Source organism: Sus scrofa, chromosome 17 (assembly GCF_054392235.1).
Source record: "Sus scrofa isolate SSC_HxYL_T2T_F1_AM1 chromosome 17, Sscrofa_HxYL_maternal_Yorkshire_Landrace_v2.0, whole genome shotgun sequence".
In the NCBI taxonomy this organism is placed as follows: domain Eukaryota; kingdom Metazoa; phylum Chordata; class Mammalia; order Artiodactyla; family Suidae; genus Sus; species Sus scrofa.
In genome coordinates, this window is record NC_139399.1 from 63,572,628 (window position 1) to 63,593,030 (window position 20,403).

The 20,403-nt window shown below is 40.1% G+C and overlaps 1 long non-coding RNA gene across 11 annotated transcripts in view; it reads left to right on the plus strand.

The window, feature by feature from the left end:
* LOC110257443 (uncharacterized) overlaps nucleotides 1-20,403 on the plus strand; it is a 678,610-nt gene that overhangs the window by 158,987 nt on the left and 499,220 nt on the right. Inside the window, exon 3 of one of the 11 annotated variants that reach the window (XR_014832650.1) lies at nucleotides 12,043-14,759. The exons of 9 other annotated variants lie outside the window; for them this stretch is intronic. This is a non-coding gene — a long non-coding RNA (uncharacterized LOC110257443). Of the gene's footprint in view, nucleotides 1-2,955; nucleotides 3,559-12,042; nucleotides 14,760-20,403 lie in introns of those variants that run through there. One more of the 11 variants, XR_014832647.1, reaches the window with a different exon arrangement.

Below are 20,403 nucleotides of genomic sequence, written 5' to 3' on the forward strand. Positions count from 1 at the left end.
AATTATTTTGTTGGCTCTACCTTTAAAATATATCTCAAATCTGGCTTCTACTGCAAAGACTCTGGAACAAGCCACTGTCATCTTTTTTTTTTTTTTTTTTTTATTATTTTCCCACTGTACAGCAAGGGGGTCAGGTCATCCTTAGATGTATACATTGCAGTTCACTGTCATCTTTTATTTAGATTCTTGCAACAGCCTCTTGGGGATCCTTCCTGACTTTCTACCTTCAGCTTCCTGGTCTTTTCTCAATGTGTAGTGAGAGGGTAATGTCTTTGCAGTCTACCCCAGACGGTGACAGTCCTCTGTTCAACACATTTACAAGGCTTACAGTGAAAGAATGAGTGGTCTACACCTAGCCTAGATGATTGCAGTCTCCACAAAGACCATCTCTTCCTGGCTCACTCTACTCCAACAAAACTGGACGGAGGCACAATTCTACCTCGAGATTTTACACTTGCTGTTCCTTCTACTTGGAACACACTTTTCCCAGATATCCACATGCCTGCTTCTGTAACTCTTTCAAGTCTTTGCTCAAGTATTGTCTTCCCTGTGAAGCCTTTTCTGCCCACTCTGTCTAAATGAGCAGCCACTCCTTCCATCTTCCACCCTTATCACATTTATAGAATTTATCATTTAGCATACTATTTCTCTTGTTCATATATGTCTGACTCCATTATATTTTGACCTCTGCAAAGGCATACATTTGTATAATTTTTTAACTGCTATATCTCCAAAGTCTATTCTAGTTCAGGCATGTGGTAGGTATTCAGTGAATATCTGTTGAATAAATAAATAAGCTAGGTGAATTAAGGTGACTGATTTCCACTCCTAAACCAAACTTGCATTTCTGGGATGAACGCAATTTGGAAATGATGTACTATCCTTTTTGTATATTGCTGTATTTGATTCACTAACATTTGATTTAGAATTTTTGCATCTAACTAACTTCACAAGGAAGTGGAACAGTCATACACTGTTGCTAAGAATGCAAAATAGTATGACAGCTTTGGAAAACATCTATCATATGGCCGAGCCATTCTACTCCCACATATGAACCAAGAGAAATGAAATCATATGGTGAAATCATACGGTGGCACAAATACACAAAAATGTTTGTAGCAGCTTTATTTTTAATTGTAAAAATTGAAAACAAATCAAATGTCTATTGATAGGTAAATAGCTAAACAAACTATGGTATATCTATTCAATGGAATATTACTCAACAATAAAAAGGAATGAACTACTGACATTGCTACAACTGGGATGCATCTCAAATAATAATTCCAAGTGAAATAAGTCAGACAAAAAAAGAATGCATATTTAATGATTCCATTTGTATCAAATATTGTAAAATCTGTAGTGATAGAAAGTACGTCAGCAGTTGTGTATACACAGGTTGGTAAGAGGCATAGGAAAGAGGAATGAGAAAGAGATGCACGTTAACTTTTAGATGTGACAGAAATGTTTATCATCTGTCCTTACAGACACATGTCAAAACTTGCCAAAGAACACTCTTTAAATAAATGTATCTTATTGTCTGTTAGTTACACCTCTAGAAAGCTGTGTTAAAAAGGGGAAAAAATTGATGTGGTTGAATTTTATCATGTGGTACATCATAAAAAAATCACTCTCTTCCCTAGAATTTGTCCACTTAGAGATGTGTTTTAAATGAATTATTTCATGCTTAGATGAGTTCAATTCAGCCAATAATGAATTGGAGGTATATTTTAGCTAATACCCAGAAATCTGTTATTATCTTTACATGGTTATTTTATAATGATCAGAGTGAGTTAGAAGCTTACGTGTTACCTCAGTATTGAATTTTTTTCTAGCCCACATCAATTTACTCTCTGAGAAGGAGCAGGTAGGATAATAAATACTTCTGTATTTCCCTGGCTTTTTCCACTAAGTCTTCACTAGCGCTGTGAAATTTATAAATAAGGAGTGGTGTTGAGCCAGAATTGTCATGAGAATACAAACCACTGCTTTAAAAAGGTATTTCCCCACATTTATCAATGGTGGAAAACACACCTTTCTGTAAAGATGCACAGATATATATACAGTGTGTGGGAATGCATGTAATAAATTAGTTATAATTGGTAACCTATCCCTCTCTGTTACCTGGTCCAGGGTGTTGTCAAAAAGACCATCCAAAGGGATGCGATACCGCTCTCCTTTCTCTCTTTCGGGAAGGACATTGTATGACACTTTGCAGTTTGCGTGACAAGACCCACCATCCAATTCTACCTTGTCTCTGACTTCTGCGGGTTTTGCTTGAGCACAAAATATATTTAAAGGACGAAGTTAAAGTAGACCTTATAAGAAGAAGTGAGGCTTTCAGGAAAAAAAAAATCAATGAGAAAATAGATCTATAGTGAAAATCCAGTGGCATTTTACCTGCTTCACATAATCTTGTCTCGAGCTCCCTTGGGTCCAAAACTTCTGTGTGTAATCAGGACACACGAATATGAGGACAGGACACACGAATATGAGGACAGGAAATATAGAGACTTTTTTACAAGGATGTGGGTTATTTTCTCTACAGCTTTTCATAGCCTTTGAGCGTTTAAAGACATAATTTGTTTCTTTTCTTGAAAAACTGTATCTATATACCTCCAAGAGATCAGAAACTACCTAAAGTGTTTTTTAACAGATAGCATCATAAAATAGAATACACAGTACAGCTTTACACAATTATAGTTTGTGTAACTATGACTAAAATGTTTTTAACTAGAAAATATATGAAAATTGTGTGTATTTACTTTTCTTTAGAAAAATAAGTAAGTGAAAGTTCAAGGAGCCTAAGCTGATATATGGTCTTAGGTAAACCCCAGTTTTTCTTTCCATATTCACTCTCAGCTTTGTTCTGCCCCTAACATGTGGTTACCTAAAACCCTTTCTAGGACTTCTGCTTCTAGGAGGATGGAATAGACATACTTTTTTATTATTCCTTAGGCTAAGCAAACTACAAACGCTGAACATTATATGTAAAACAAATGTAAGAGGAATCTGAAAAGTTGGAAAAAGAAGCCCACTCACTAATGACCTTGTCCTGGAGAAGCACCAAGGTAACAAGTTCCAGGGATTTCCTTTTGCCTCATGTATCGCAGACTTACAGCCAACAGTTTTTTTTAGAAAAAAAAATTAGGAGAAGATCTTTGGGAATAGACGAGGCAAAGGTTTTTAGTCAACACCAAAGGCACACTTCATAAAAGGAAAATATGATAAATTGGCTTTGTAGAAATTTATCTTACGGAATCTTCTGTTAAGAGGATAAAAAGACAAGGTGTGAGAAAATATTTATTGACTCATAACTTATATATTGACAAAAGACTGTTATCTGGAATATGTAAAGAACTCTCAAAACTCAAGAGTTTAAAACAACAACAAACCAATTATAAAGTGGACAAGAGACCTGGAGACTTTTCTCTGAAGAGAATATACAGATGAGAGACAGGCACATGAAAACGTGTTCAACTTTGTTAGCCATTAGGGTAATGCAGACTATTATCCTAGTTAAATATCCTTATATATATATCAGAATAAAATAAAATAAAATACTAAATGCTGGGGAGGGTAGGGAGATGCTGTGTTATTCATTCATTGCTGGTGAGATATACTTGGTATGGCTGTTCCAGAAAAGAAAAAGAGCCTGGCATTGGCTTAAAAATTACTAAGCACAAAACTACCGGATAACCCAACAACTGGGCTCTTGGTATTTATCCCAGAAATGATCACTTATGTTCACACAAAAATTGTACACAGATGTTCATAACAGTTTTCTTTATAAGAGCCTAAAACTAGAAACGGCACAGATGTCCTTCAATGGATGAATGGTTAAACAGACAGTGATACTTCGATAGCATGGAATATGCAGTGGTGAAAAGAAACTGACTCTTATTACACACAATAACCTAGATAAATCTGCGGGGAAGGATGCTGAGTGAAAAAGCCAGTCCCAAAAGGTTAGGTACAATCTGATCACATATATATATGCACATATACATATTTATATCATTCTTGAAATAACAAACTTACAGAAATAGAGAACAGATTAGTGGTTTTCAGGGGTTAATGCATTGGCTTGGGTGGGAAGGAAATGGATATGACTATAAAAAAAAGCAACACTAGGCACCTTTTTGGTGATGACCATGTTCTGAATCTTGACTATCTCCACACAGTACACTGTTTTTGATACTTTCCTGGAGTTTTACAAAGTTTTGCCATTGGGGAAACTGGGTCAAGGGTTCATGGTTGCTCCATATTATTTCTTAGCACCGTATGTGAATCTAGAATTATCTCACCACAAATTTCTTGTTTTCTACCCCTTCTTTTTAGTTCAGCTATTGGGGGCCCTAAGAAACTGAGGACAGAGAGAGCAGTCGGAGTTTGGAGGGGTCCTTTCCCTTAGCTCCCTGCACGGTCTCATCATCCTGTATTGCTATCAAAACAGGCATCTTTCCATGGTTCTCTTTATCTGGGCTTGTGTATCCACTTCCTCCCTGCATCCCTTTACCTGGGTGATACCTGTTTTAAGTAGCCCTGGGATATAATGCAGTGTTCTTAGAACGGCTCACAGCTTAGTAAAGGAATCATTTATTAAACTGTCCTCACGTTGCCTTAATCTGAGAGAGCTGTGTGCTTTCTGCTGGCATGTGGATTTATGTGGAATGTGGGGAATTGTGTGACACTTCAGGCCGCGCATGCACATGTATATGCATCATGTGGCAGATAAAGTCCTTGCTGCCATGGACTTTATATTATAGTGGAAAGAGAAGGCAACCCATACGTCAATGAATGAGGTTCTTTCATAGAGTGACAGAGAGAAGATCTAAGGTTGTGATGGAGTAAGAAGCCGTAGTAGACACGGTCTGCTTTTGGTCCATGGATTGCGTGTACCTCTCTGAGCAGGTAGCCTTTGAGCTGAAGCTCAAGTTATATAAAGAATCCAGCCATGCAAAGACCTGGAGAAAGAATTTTTTGGGTGTTTGAGCGCTGGAAAACCTAAGCCAACTCACTGTATTGACTGAGGAGATGGGACGTAGAAACTGAGATGAGAGAGTTGAGCGGGGCCCCGTGGACTTTGGTAGCAAATGTGTGGTACACCTTGGATCGCACTCAGTCTGAAATGGACAATCTTAAAATGTTTGCTTCACTACCTATTCATTTAATATCTTATAAGCAAGGTTTCATGGTGAAGAAGAGGGATTTTGCTGAATAAATATATGGCTCATAGTTCATTGAGAGAGGTAAGCCAAATGAATATACAAACAGCTACGATAGAAAGTTCTAACTAGTTTGTAGAATGATCAGTTTTGTTCTAAAAAGAGCAAACCTTTGGGGTTGGATAGCTGTCCATATTTTAACTTAGTAACTGCTGCTCTGGTAAGAGAGAAAAAAAGAAGAAAAATAAAAATAGTCGTGATAAATAGCCTTAGTTATTGAAACATTTATTAGTGAAATGGAGTCATTTTGGATACCAAAATGAAAAGTAAATTAATGGTGCCATGATGTTCCCTCTTTTTCTTTTTTAAAGATGATTTTTTATTTTTTAAAATTATGGTTAATTTACAGTGTTCTGTCAATTTCTGCTGTATAGCAAAGTGACCTAGTCATACATACATATATATATTATTCTCACATTATTCTCTATCATGTTCCATCACAAGTGACTAGATATAGTTCCCTGTGCTGTACAGCAGGATCTCATTGCTTATTCACTCCAAATGCAATAGTTTGCATCTACTAACCCCAAATTCCCAGTCCATCCCACTCCCTCCCACTTGGCAACCCCAAGTCTGTTCTCCATGTCCGTGAGTTTGTTTGTTTTCTGTAGGTAGGTTCATTTGTGCCATATGTTAGATTCCAGATATAAGTGATATCATGTGGTATTTGTCTTTCTGTCATGACTCTCTTAGTACGGGAGTCTCTAGTTCCATCCATGTTACTGCAAATGGCATTATTTTGTTTTTATGGCTGAGTAGTATTCCATTCACTCTTTTTCTTGTGGACAACTCCTCTTTTCCAGTACAATCAGGGCAAGAGACATTACTTGCCATTGCACGTATTGGTCCAAGTTTATTGGTATTTTAGATCGTATTTCCTCACATATCAGTCCACGAATTGGACACACCAGATTCTTCTGAGGATTCTGCATTTTAAAAAATTCTGAACAAACACCCCGACCTTATCCCTAGGGAGTCTTACTCTGTTAGTCAGTGTGTGTGTGTGTGTGTGTGTATTGGCGAGGAGACAGGTAGTAGAAATTCAACTTTTTAAAATTTTCCCAGGTTATTCCAAAGTGCTCAGGTTTAGAAAACACCATGTTAGTGAATAAACTGACAAATGGAAAAATCAAATCAAATATTCAAGATCAGCACATCTTCTTTAAGTTCCTTATGACCTTTCTGTACCCTTGTCTCTTGAGTGAAATGTCCCTTCTCCCCACAGGGCCACAGCCTTGAACTCAGGGGCTGCCATTAACATGGAAAGCGATGCTCTGTACTGGGACATCCTTCCCATTGTCCTAGAGTCCTCTGAGCCTGTGGCCCTGGATCGCTGGCCTCAAAATCCATGTGTGAAAAGCTGGACTTTTCCCGAGGACAAAAGGAAGCTCATGAAAACAGCAGGCAGTGGAGAGAAGTATCAGATTCACATTCACAATATACATCGTAGCTTGAGTTTGAGGAGTGGGAAGGACAGGAAGCAGGCTGGGTATCATCCGAGGCAGGGATGCCAGTTAGGAAGTCCATGCAGATAAGGGGACGGTGGCGTCCTGGCATCGTGAAGATGGAGAGGAAGAGACAGACTAAGATTTTAGATGGACGTGGGGAGGAGGAAGGAGGAATCAGGGATTTCTAAATGGAGACTAAAATGGTATCATATATTCAGAAAGAGAATATAAAATCAAGACTGCTATGAGGTGCCACTTTATGCCAGCCAGAATGGCCATCATCAAAATGTCTACAAACAATATGTGCTGGAGAAGGTGTGGGGAAAAGGGAATCCTTTTACACTGTTGGGAATGTAAATTGGTGCAACCACTCTGGAAAACTGTATGAAGATTCCTCAAAAAACGAAAAACAGAATTACCATGTGGTCCAGCAGTCCCACTCCTTGGCATCTATCCAGAGTAAACCATGACTTGAAAAGACACATGTACCCCAGCAGTCATTGAAGCACTGTATACAATAGGCAAGACATGGAAACAGCATAAATTTCCATTGACAGAGGAGTGGACAAAGAAGATATGATACATATATACAGTGGAATTTACTCAGCCATAAAAAGAAATGAAGTAATGGCATTTGCAGCAACATGGTGGACCTAGAAATTATCATCCTAAGTGAAGTTGGTCAGACAGTAAGAGGCAAACATTATATGCTATCACTTATATGTGAAATCTAAAAAACAAAGATACAAATGAACTTATCTGCAGCACAGAAACAGACCCACAGACTTTGAAAAACCAAAGGAGACAGGTTGTAAGGGGCAGGGATGGGCTGGAGGTTTGGGATGGAAATGTTCCAGAATTAGTTTATGATGATGTTGTACAACTATAAATATAATAAAATTCATCCAATTAAAACAAAAGAAATGGAATATAAAAAAAGGACTGGTTTCTGAGAAGATGATGCCCATTTGGCCGTCAGATAAATGGGCTTGAAACCAAGGTGACCTGTTGAGGGTGGAGACATGGATTAGGCATTCTGGCAGAATCTGTTAATGATTCATCATGAAATGCATATTTTCTCAAGGTCCCTTGCAGCTAGCCTGGGATCATGTAACTGGGTTCTGGCTAATGAGGAAGACATGATAAAAGCCATTGCTAGGCCTGACTCTTAAAAGACCATCCCTGCAGATTCTTCCATAACTATCCTCCATGGTGACCCTGGAAGCCATGTGTCCCTAATGGTGTAGTTATAAGGTAGGGGAGTCCAACAGACTGGCACCAGACGTTGGGTGAACAACAAATAACCTTGCCTTGTTCCTATCATGGCAGCTTGTATTGCTTCCACTAATGCCAGTGTCATCATCCATGGGAGGAGATGAGGTTATTCAGGGAGTTTATGTAGGAAAAGAAGAAGCTGAGAAACCCCAATATGAAGAGAAGGTGACCATCTGTAGTCAAGACATGCTGAACTCACTCTTTCTGATCTGGAACCTCTTACCTTGTCCTGGATGAGACTTTGGCCACCATTGCCCTGACGTCAGGAGATTCACTCAAACTTAGTTTTTGTGTTTTCCATTCAAATAGTCCCATTTCCAAAGAAGCCATATGAAAAATGCTCAAAACCACTAATTATTAGAGAAATGCAAATCAAAACTACAATGATGTACCACCTCACACCGGTCAGAATGGCCGTCATTAACAAGTCAACAGACAACAAATGCTAGAGAGGGTATGGAGAAAAGGTACCCTTCTACACTGTTGGTAGGAATGTAAATGGGTACAACCACTATGGAAAACAGTATGGAGGTACCTTAGGAAACTAAATACAGAACTACCATATGATCCAGCAATTCACTGCTGGGCATATATTCAGACAAAACCTTCACTGAAGAAGGCAAATGCACCCCCATGTTCACTGCAGCAGTACTCACAATAGCCAAGACATGAAAACAATCTAAATGTCTATCGATACATAAATAGATTATTAAGAAGATGTGGTACATATATGCAGTGGAATATTACTCAGACATAAAAAGGACAAACTAATGCCATTTGCAGCAACATGGATTGATCTAGAGACTCTCATACTAAGTGAATCCAGAAAGAAAAAGACAAATACCAAATGATATAACTTATTTGTGGAATCTAAAATATGGAACAGATGATAGTGTCTAAAAATAACAAAGAAAGAAACAAAAAACAGTAACAGATCATGGCCAAGAAGAGCAGACTTGGGGTTCCCAAGGGGGAAAGGGGAGGGAGTGGGATAGGTGGACATTTTGAGGGTTTTTTTTTTTTTTGGATTCAAACTGTTATATTTCGAATGGATGGGCAGTGGGGTCCTACTGTACAGCCCAGGGAAATGTGTGATTGGGTCATTTTGTTGTTCAACAGAACTTGACGAAACATTGTAAATCAACTATACTTTAATAATAGTAGTAATAAAATACTTCATTGTTAACAAAAAGGATTTATTGAATGTTTAATGAATGAAGAACACAGGCCACAAAAAACCCATAAATAGTCCATTTATCTCCCTCCAGCTCTGTTCAAAAACCTTGAGATATAAGATGGTCATTTATTGAGGTGTTGAGGATTTATCTCTTAAATGAGGAACCAGCATCTCACCAAGACATACTATTTGAACATAAAACAGTCCAGTGTAAAGTTTCCTCGCTCCATAGCCAAGTTTTCCCCCTCCTTTCTCTACAAGGCATCCTAACCCAGACTACCTTTCACTACCTACCACACTCCTGATTTTTTATCTCTTCCTGATCCTGAACAACCAGTAACGTCCTATATGTAGTATATAGACTATAACTATTTTATTATTGCGTGTTTTTTAAGTTTCATAAAGACAGGTTCCATATTTGTGTTTCTGATCTCTTTTTATACCACTTAGTGCAGTGTCTGAAATATAATGGACACTCGATGGTTATTTGCTGAGTGTCCAATGAATATAAAATGGATGTGAGCCTCAGGGCTTTTCCATTCATGCTCATAAACTCTGTTTCTTCCCAGAGTTGTCAAAATTATTCTAGATGTTAGCGGGTGTCTCTGTGTCTATGGGCAATACTGTCTCCCTCTAAACATCTGCTGGTTTCCACCCCATTTGCTGAGTACCCCTTGGATGTGACTGAAATGGCCACTGTTGGGAGTTTCTTTCTCCTGCGGGGCATCGCCTGCCACTTCCCTGGAAGCTGTCACTAGGCACCAGTGCTTTGCTAGGCATTGCATTTAAGTCCCCAGTCTGCAGAGTCATCTCTGGGGAGGAGTGGGGGCTAGTAGAAATTTCCCTTTCTCCCTTGTTCTCAACTCCAATTTAGAAGGACACCAAAAAAGAGATTCTTGGGGCCCAATGAACTATCTTGCAGATGCTCCTGGGGGCCGGGCCAGGAAACACCCTGAGAGCTAATCCTTCCTTTCTCAAGGTTGTCCTGCTTTTGTAAACTGTTCATCCTGGAGTGTGTTGATGGGCCTTTTTATTTCTGTGGGCATGAGTTTCTCCTGGGAGGATCTGCATACCCTACTCCCCAGCATATTTGAATCTTAAAAAGAATGTATAACCCTTATGACACTTGAACCATATTTCAATTTTAATCCGGTCTTCTCTGGTGCAGTTTTTCTAAATATGGGGCCCCTCAACCAGCTGCATCAACATCTCCTGGGAACTTAATAGAAATGCAAATTCTCAGGCTCCACCCAAGATATGTTGAATGTGAGTTTTAACAAGCCATCCAGGTGATTCTACAACAGACTACTTTTTGAAAACAACTGCAATAGTGCTCATTTAATCTTTCTACATATTCTTTTCCCTTTTATTTAAAATGAAGATTGCAAGAATTAAGTTAAATGAGATACAGCACATAGCGTTGCAGTCAGCACATTAATAGCACGTGATATTTTTTGGCAAAGAAAAAACAAACCAGAAAACCTCCACAAGCATGTATCTATGCCACAGCCTTTGGTCACAAATAGAAATGAATTCTGTGTGCTGTCAGGAGGAGAAATACATGTAGAGGAACCATAATTCATCCAGCAGGGAAGGAGCTACACGTTTATTCTTGAATGCTCTCATCATAGCACCAAAGACCAAAGTAACTTTTTGGTAAGGTAAAGGATGAGAAGAATGCGTAATTATTTCTCATAAAAGTACAGGAAAGCTTATATTAAAGGCCTTTAAAGGGACGAATCTCAGCACGTTGCACTTTTATGTATGAAAGTGATAGAGAGACAGGTATAGAGCTGAGAAAGGCAGTGATCCATAAGGCCGGTACTTTGATTAGAGAGAGGGCTACTGGAATCTAGTTAGGCATCCATCCTTTTCTCTTTCAATTTCATCCTTAAAAGTTGTCCGGATCAGGCCAGCCCTGTTCACCAGTTCTCAGCTACAAAGAGTTGGGAGATGGTACCTCAAGACAGCCCATCTTTTTCAATCATTTGGAAGGAAGCTTCCGTGATAAAAGCAGATCTGTGTGCTGGTACATTTTAATTCACCGTTAACAAAAGAAACTGTCTTCGCTATGGATGGCCAGATACCAGACCATTAAAAACATAGTATAAATGCAATCAGGACGCTAAGCATGGCTGCATGTGTGAGTAAGAACTGACTGGTAAAATATAAATTGAACACAAAAACACCAGTGCTTTGCAAAAGTGGGACAGAATTAGCAAAGAATACAAATTGCTGGAGATAATGGTTGCCATGGCAATTGTTTGTCCAGAATCTGAAGGGTGGTAACTCAGGTAAGAGTAATTGAAAGTAAAAGTCCTTAGTAGTCCTTCCCTCCCTGCTGTTTGGGGAGTGTGACTAACTACCCCTTCCTAGTCCTATGGAAGCCCCTACACAATTGTAATTTTCTGAACAAAGAGGAGGGCGATTGGCCCAGGTCCCACTCAGAGCAGCACATAGCTCCTGACAACCGTGGCGTTTGCTAAACACACCCAACATTTCAAGGCAAAGTGATGTAGGCTGGTACAATTATTCTGATACCCCACTCCTCAGAACAAAAAACAATTTTCTTTTGTTATTTCTTTTGTTAAACGTGCATGGTGGTGGGATTATGGGTGTGTGTGGCGGGGGGAGTGCGATCAGGGTTACAAAATCTGGATCCGAAGAAGCAGCTCATCAGCAGTTTTCTGCCCTGTGCATGGCTCGCCATCCTCTTTCTCCCATCTCCTTACCCCACTAGTCTAAGAGGGAAGTGGCGCTTTCTACATCCTTTAAAAGAAAGGCACCTCTTTGTAGAAAGGCAAGAATAACCTAGTTTGCAAGTATCCCTGGCTCTTAAATGTTTTGGGTTTTTCATTTTCATAATCCTATTACTCTGATGCTGGTCTTCTCAGATCCATCTTTTCACCGTTCACAGGTCATTCTTCGAATCGGCTTCTAGTATGAAAGCTGTCTTTTTGGAGAAGGAAGCAACAGAAAATAAAGGAGGCGTATGAGAAGAGGAAGAGAGCTTTGGGGAGAAGGAATGTGTGGAAAACACTCTCCTTCTCTCCTCAACTCTGTAACCATGTTTTAAGATCTTTTCATCTGGTGCAGTTGGTTAGTGAGAAATACAGCATTTGCATTTCAAGGTAGACAAAGGTTCTTACTGATGCCCAGTAACCAGGGCAACTTAATGAGAAGTTACAGTGGTTGGATTTGTAACAACTTGTTTTCTGTGGTAGCCAGACAGCAGAAGGCTTTGTATACCCAAACACAGAAAGCTCCCTGCTTGTTAGGTACCGGATCTAATTAGCTAGAACCCAAAAAACTTCCGCTAATGATATTTTTATGCCAAGAGTGTCTGAGAAATTGCATTTCCGTTTGGCTGTTTTAAAACAGTAGGAATCACCAGAGTTGTCCACATAAATAATACAGTTAACAGGGATTGACGATTAGAGCTCTACCTCACGGAATTCTTATCACAACACTGAGATACTATATCCGTTTTCTGTTGCTGCCACAAAAAAAAATTAGCACCAATTTAGTGGCTTGAAACAGCACCCATTTATTATCTCATAGGCTGTGGGTCTGAAGACCAACGCAGGTCTTACTGGGATAAAAGCAAGCTGCATGCTTACGAGACACCCTTACTAGACACCCCGGGGAGGAAATCGGGCTCCACCCTCAGTGAGGTTGTTGGCAGCATCCAGTTCTTTGCGTTTACAGAACAGAGGTTCCTTGTGCCCATCCTGGTTGACATCTGGGGCTGCCCTAAATTCCCCAGATCCCGTCTCCAGACCCTGCCCAGGGCCCTTCATCACCTCCGAGTTAGCAACCGTGTGCCACATCCTTCTCCCACTTGCAGTCTGTCCACCTTCTTCCGTCATATCCCTCCGCCTTTAGCTGGAGAAAGTTCTCTCCTTCTAAGGGCTCAGAGTTAAGCCCACCCAGATAATCCAGGATAATCTTACTATTTTAAGGTCATTGATCAGTAACTTTAATTATATCAGCAAAGACCATTTTGCCTTGTGGCCTAACGTAGTCACAGGTGCCAGGGGTTGGTGGGTGGATATTTTTGTGGGACCATTAGTCTGCCCTCCCAAAGTGGGTAATGTCGTTATCTCTGTTTTGCAGAAGGCATTAATTTAGAGTGGTTAAGTAGCCTGCCAGAAGGAACACCACTAGTAAGTGGAGGAACCAGGATTTCAATGCCTTTCTGTCTCCAGAAGCCAACTTTTCAAGCATTCTCCCATATTATCTAAAAAGTGAATGGTTTATAATATAGGTGCAAGGTATTATAAGCATTCGGCCCTTCTGCCTCCAAATGCCTTCTACAGCATACAAGTTATTTTATAGTAAGCTGGATGTTATTTGTAAGAGGGTATTTGTTGAAAAAGTAATAGTGTTAAGCTCTGGAAACATTCAGGAAAGCTTATAAATAGTCAGCCCTTCAGGAGATTTCTGTCCATTTAAATTGATCAGATTGTTCTGGAGAAACATGGAAAACATCTTCAAAAATATTTCCTAGGCCTCTTGCTGTAGATTGCATCATGATTTTACTTCTTTCCTGCTATTAAGGTTTTTACTCCTTCCCTGTTATAGAACTATGTTTCTGTACCCTTGATGTGGCTCTGTGGTGGCTGGATGTATTTCGTATTCCGTATCAGTAGGTGTGGCCAACTAACTTGCTTTGACCATGGGAGTGTTGAGATTGATGGTCCCAAGCCATGTGGAAATACATTAGCACAGTACAGCTTTTTCTCTTGTGTCCCCATGCTCCACTGGGGAAAGAACATGCCTTCGTTACCTGTGTGACACTTTGGAAGACGGTTTGGCAGTTTCCCACAAAACTAATCATACTCTACCATCTAATCCAGCCATCCTGCTCCTTGGCATTTTCCCAAAGAAGTCAAAAACTTAGGTCCACACAGAAACCTGCACCTGCATGTTTCTAGCAGCGTTAGTTCTAATGACCAAACCTTGGCCATAATCAGCATGTCCCTCCGTAGGGGAGTGGATAGATTGTAGTGCTTCCAGAGAGTCGACTCTTCGTCAGTGCGAAATAGAAATAGAAATGAAATGAAATGAAATAGAAATGAAATAGAAATGTAGCCATTAACGATATGAAGGAAAGGTAAATGCATGTGCCTCAGTGAAGCACGCTCTTCTGAAAAGGCTGCCGAGTGCCTGATGCCTCCTCTAAGACATGCTAGGAGAGAGAAGACTATAGAGGGGGTAAAAAGATCAGTGGTCTCCAGCAGTTGGGAAGGGCACAGGGATAGACAGGTAGCGCCCAGAGGATGAGTAGGGCAGGGACAGTGCCATGCTTGATACTCTCATGATGGATATGTGTCAATATGCCTTTGTCTGCATCCATGGAAGACACAACAGCAAGAGTAAACTCTAACGTAAATCAGAGACTTTGGGGGATTATGATGCGTCAGTGTAGGGACATCACTGGAACAAATGTACCATCTGGCAGGGGATGTGGATAACGGGGGAAGCTGTGCATGTCGGAAGGAAGGGGGTGTATATGAAATCTTTGTACCTTCTTTCTATTTTTCTGTGAACCTCCCTGCTCTAAAAATAAAACTATTTTTTAAAATAAAAGATTAAAAAATAAAACACAGGAAATATTTTTAAAAAAATAAATGAAAATTAAAGTCTTTATCAAAAACAAAACAGAAAATAAAACTGTGCCTCGGGTCCTTGCTGGACCTTGAAAAATGAAAGACAGGGAAGTCCTGAACCCAACCCACAGCTCAGCCCAGTCACATGAGCTGACCTACAAATCCATAAATGAGAAAAGCAGAAACGTGTTTTTTGGATGCCCCTGAAATTGTGAAGCTCTTTATTGTGTAACAATATTACAGAAATATAAATTTGCCCTTCTTGAAGAAAAACTCCCACTAATAATCTCCATGGTCTAAAAAGCCATGTGCTCAAAAAAAATAAATAAATAAAGGAGTTCCCGTCGTGGCGCAGTGGTTAACGAATCCGACTAGGAACCATGAGATTGTGGGTTTGGTCCCTGCGCTCGCTCAGTGGGTTAATGATCCAGCATTGCCGTGAGCTGTGGTGTAGGTCGCAGACTCGGCTCGGATCCCGCGTTGCTGTGGCTCTGGTGTAGGCCGGTGGCTGCAGCTCCGATTCGACCCCTAGCCTGGGAACCTCCATATGCCGCGGGAGCGGCCGAAGAAATAGCAAAAAGACAAAAAAAAAAGACAAAAAAAAAAAAATAAATAAATAACTAAAAAGCCATGTGCTTTGTGCTTTGGAGGAAACAGCCCTGTAACCTTTCATATCTCAGAGGTGTCCAGGGGTCTTGCCATAGTCAAAACTTGTCCCCAGGGTTGATTCCTGTCCATCGATGATTGAACAGCCCAGTCCGGTTCTGGGGAAGTCACTGTTTGAAGGCCGCTCAGGGAGATACCTTCCAGAAATCATTTGTAAGATGTAACTTTGAGTCATAATATGCCATTTACTTTGTAATCTTGGCCGCATTTGTTAAATCCTCTCATGTGGAGAATATTAATACCTGCTTCATTCAATTATTATGAGGATTAATTGAGAATATGCACCTAAAGCATGTATTCCAATGCCCAGGGCATGGTAAGAGATCAATAAATGCGAGCTATTAGGTACTGACACCTGGTATGACAAGATGGTTACATTTGTTAATTCTTTCGTTTAATAAATCAGTGTCTGCCAAAGGTATCACAGATGTTTTATTTTTTAGAAAACAGTAGTGCTTGAAAAAAAAGGTAATTGATGCAACAACCTTAGACAGATGTGGGTCTTACAGACTCCAGAAGAAAATGATTTTAAATAAGGAAAAGCTTCATCCATGTGATAACCTCAAAAATGTGGAAAAGAAGAAAACGCAGATAATTAGCAGGCTCGTTCGGCATATACTACTTTAAAAATAAATACAAAGCATTATATGGGTAAGTCAATTACCGGAGACTTGGACATACTGCAATTGAAAGAAAAAACACATCAATTTAGAATTCAAGTATGACAGGACTGTCACAACTGAACCAACTTGATGAGATTCAGAGATTTCTAGGCTTATTTGCCAAACTCTTGGATTAGGCTCTTTCAACTGTGTTTACATCAACGAATGGAAGCCTCTTAGGAAAAAAAATCTGAGCTAAGAAAGACATAGCAATTAGCTCTTCCTGAATAACAAACCCCTCCAGAACTCGTAACCAGAAACAGCAAGCATTTAGTTCTCTTGTTCTTGGGTTCGCTGGGTTCCTGTCTACAGAGGCTTCCGTCCTTTTCCTTTGGCTGCAGGTTGTCTGGGATCTTTCACAGATCCAGAGCCTTGGTCAGGATGACTCAGCAGATGTAGACTTTGTTCCCATGGTGTCATCTGCAGCACGCTGCCCATACTGGCTGTGTTCATGTGATCGACTCAGGGGTCAGCGTGAAAGCGGAGGTGTTCCAGAGCTCTCGAAAACCAGGGTCTGAACTAGCATTCCACCACATCCTGTTGACCTAATTTAAGAGGGAATCATCTCAGATTTAAGGAGTGGGAAAATACATCCCGTCTCTGATTGGAGGAGCTGCAAAGTCACCCTACAGGAGGACACAGGTACAGGCAAGAGTATAGAGTTGGAAACATTTTTATAGGGAACTTATTACCAAAGATCCAGGCAATGTTTTTAGGTATGGAGTCTTGTTGACAGATGGAGGTGGATGGCCCATGGCTCGCCTTTGGGGTGGCCTGTTATCTTAGTTTTGAAGGTCAGTGGGTTGAAAATGGTCTCTTAAGACCTCTGTTTGACTGGGAGGGAGTATTTTGATACCTGTGTGAGAAAACCTAACTCAGAGGGGGCAGAACCACCTTCTATAAGGAGGTGGAACATGAAGCTCTGATGTGCTGAGGGTGGCAGAGGACAGCTGACGCAGGACTCAGTTTCCTCACAGTGGTGGTGCCACTGAGAGGAGGAGGCAGCCTGTGGCATAAGGAGGTTGTAGCCGAGCTGTGGACGCTGGGAACAGAGGCAGCAGAATGCAAAAGTAATTGCAGAGAAGGTGCACAGCCCTCACTAATGGGGCATTTCTTACAAGTGTACATGAGAAATCCTCAGTAGAATCCCAGAGATAATTAAAAAAAAAAATCAAAAGTTAAAAAAACTTGATGGGAAGTTCCCGTTAGGTGCAGCCAGTAAAGGATCCTTGTTGTTGCAGGTTTGACCCCTGGCCTGGGAGCTTCCACATGCCTTGAGTGTGACCCCCCCCCCCAAAAAAAATTTGATGATGTAGTAAAAAAGGGCAAATAATACCGACAGCAACCAAAGCCCCCCTTTGTCCCTCCCTCCCTTCCTTGCTTCCTTCCTTCTTCTTGCCCTCCCTTCTTCCTCCCTCCCCCTCTCCTTTCTCCTTTTCTTCAACATCTCCATACTAGAAAGTTAAAGTCTTGTGTGGGTGTGTGTGTGTTTCAGGCCCACACCCATGGCATATGGAGATTCCCTGGCTAAAGGCTGAATCAGAGCTTCAGCTGCTGGCCCTACACCACAGCCACAGAAACACTGGATCCAAGCTGTGAGCAACCTACACCACAGTTCATGGCAACGCTGGACCCCGAACCCAGTGAGTGAGGCTGGGGATTGAACCCACATCCTCATGGATGCCAGTCGTGTTGGTTAACCACTGAGCCACAATGGGAACTCCTGGGAAGTTAAAGTCTTTGAGAGGCACAGAGATAATTCATGGCTAGATAGATACTAAGCCAGTGAATTGCAGTTGTCATTTTAAAAGAAGGAAGAATGAAACACAAGCTGCATTTTTTACAGATGGTGATATGCTTTGCATTTGGCTAATGTTAAATGCGGCTTTTTATCTTAAGGAGAAAATGTGTTCGGGGTAATAAACAATGGCCATCATTATGTGATGAAGACACACAAGAAAGGGAGCCAGTAGTTGTCATTTCCTTACGGTCAATCATTCTGAGTCTCGGTCTAGGATTTCCAGGGAGTTTAATGAGTACATTTTAGGGATCCATTTCATCTGATTTTGTATTCATGTTTCAGGTACCTGTACAGTACATTTGTGGTCTAGGAAGGAGATCCCTAGATGTTTATCAGCTTTTCAGTAATCTTTAGATTACGTTTGAACTTTAGTTGAGTTTCTTCATATTAAGCAAACCAAACAGATTAAGGACTCTTGGTCTCTGATCATAAATAACCATGGGATCTTGTATAAGCTACTTGAGCTTTATGTGTTTCAGTTTCCATGTCTATGTAATGGGATGGTTATTCTTCAACTTGGAGAATTATGAAGAAATGATGAGATGCACATATGAAAAAAAAAATGTGTAAAAATTTAAACTATACAAAGAAAGGATCTCATCCCGTCTCTGCTTTTCTCCGTCATGACCAGGGCATCTAAGTGTATTTCTATGTCAGTCTCTACTTCTACTAGTTAGTACTGATAAGTTTCCAATTTGGAACATCCAGAGCCCAGCAAGCCTGTGGTTTGGAGTGCCTGAAATGTTCAGTAATCACAGTATGATTTGGTTTCTTCCCACTAGGTCTCTTTAAAGTTAGAAAGGTAAACATGCTGGGCTACTTTTTTGTCTCAGCTTAAACCTAATAAGGCCAGCGCCATCTCATTTTTGTATGAGCATGGTGGCACAGTGATAATAAATTTTTTCCTAGCAACTCAATTATTTTTAATGATTTACACAAGGTAATTACTGTTGATAGATATCCAGATTCTTAGAGCAAAGAAATATTCATTTCCATGTCTAGTTTTATGCCTTCTGTTGATTGAAGCTTTTGCTAATGATCGCATTTCAGAGACTGAGAAAGGTCAAGGAGAGTGGGGGAGAGAGTAGACAAAAAGGGAGTAGAAATGTAAAGATCAAGCCAAAAAAAAAAATCATTTAAAAAAGAAATCTGTACATAAAAGCAGAGATTAATACAAATGTGTTGTCCAAGACTCTTGACTGAAAGTCATAGAAACTGAATTCATAATGACTTAAGCAAAGAAGAAATTTATTAACTCATCCACCCTAAAAGTCTAATGTGGCCTGAGCTTCAGGTGTGGCTGGTTCTAGGAGAGCTAAGGATTTTGAGAGTGCATCTCTCTTCCTATCTCTTGGGTTTGCCTCTTTATCTGCTGTCTCACTCTCTCTACTTAGGGCTCCCTGGCAGCTACAGGCATATGTATATATATATATATATATATATATATATATATATGTATGTATGTATGTATGTATGTATGTATTGTAGTCCATAATCCTGGTGGAAAGTGGGGTCTTTCTCATTGTTTCCTCTGAAGTCCTACAATTAAGTTTTGTTGGCCTGTTTTTGGTTTTATAACCACAAAAGATCCAACTAAAATGCTTGGGAGATGGAGCCCTCTCATTAATCAGACGTGGTCCACGTACCCACAACCAGACCTAGATTAATCTGTAGGAATTGCATGGTACTTCACAGGAAAAATCAAGGTTCTATTATAAGATAAACAGGGCAACCATAAACAAGAACTGTCTAATGCATTGTGCTTAAAAATTAGCCTGTAAAAATAATCCTGTGTTTTTATTGAATCATCAAATACTAAGAATCATAGGGGCTTTGGATCTTCTATATCAAATTTCTCTTTTCACACATGTGAATTTGAAAGCAGAAAGGATTTCAGAGGCTTATTCAGAGTTTCACAGTGAATTATGGGGCCAGGGAAGGAATTCAGGACTTGATATTTTTACCGTATTGTCTGGAGATAATGTATACATTTGTAGATAGAAACATAGCTGTTATATTTTACCTTGGAGTGATTCTTCTCCCTTTTTTTGTCTTTCTGTCTCTTTTCCTTCAGTACATAGTCAATATATATTCAATACATACTGGATCCCTGCTATAATCCAGACCTCCTTCCAGCTCTTTAGCGAGAACTCGTTCCGTGCTTAGCCTTGATTCAACATGTATTTGAGAAGCAGTTTATATTTCAAGTATACTGCTGAGTGCTGGACATAAACTTACAAATTACATACTCTAGAGGGGAAAAGAGACAGTAAATAAAATAATTACAGTTGTGACAAGTGCTTTGAGCAAATAACAGGAAAGGCCTAGTTTAAAGGAAAGATAGAGATATTAAAGCTGAGCCTGAAGAATAAGAAGAAACTCTTTATGCAGAAAGCCAGGAGAAAGAGTATTTCAGGGGAAGAGGTTCTTCCAAGAACTGAACCTAGATTTTTAAGAAACCCAAGTTTGATTAGGGCTGAGGGAAGGAGTTGGCTGATTTTCTCAGCGTTTATGGCCGTAATGGCCAGATGATCTCT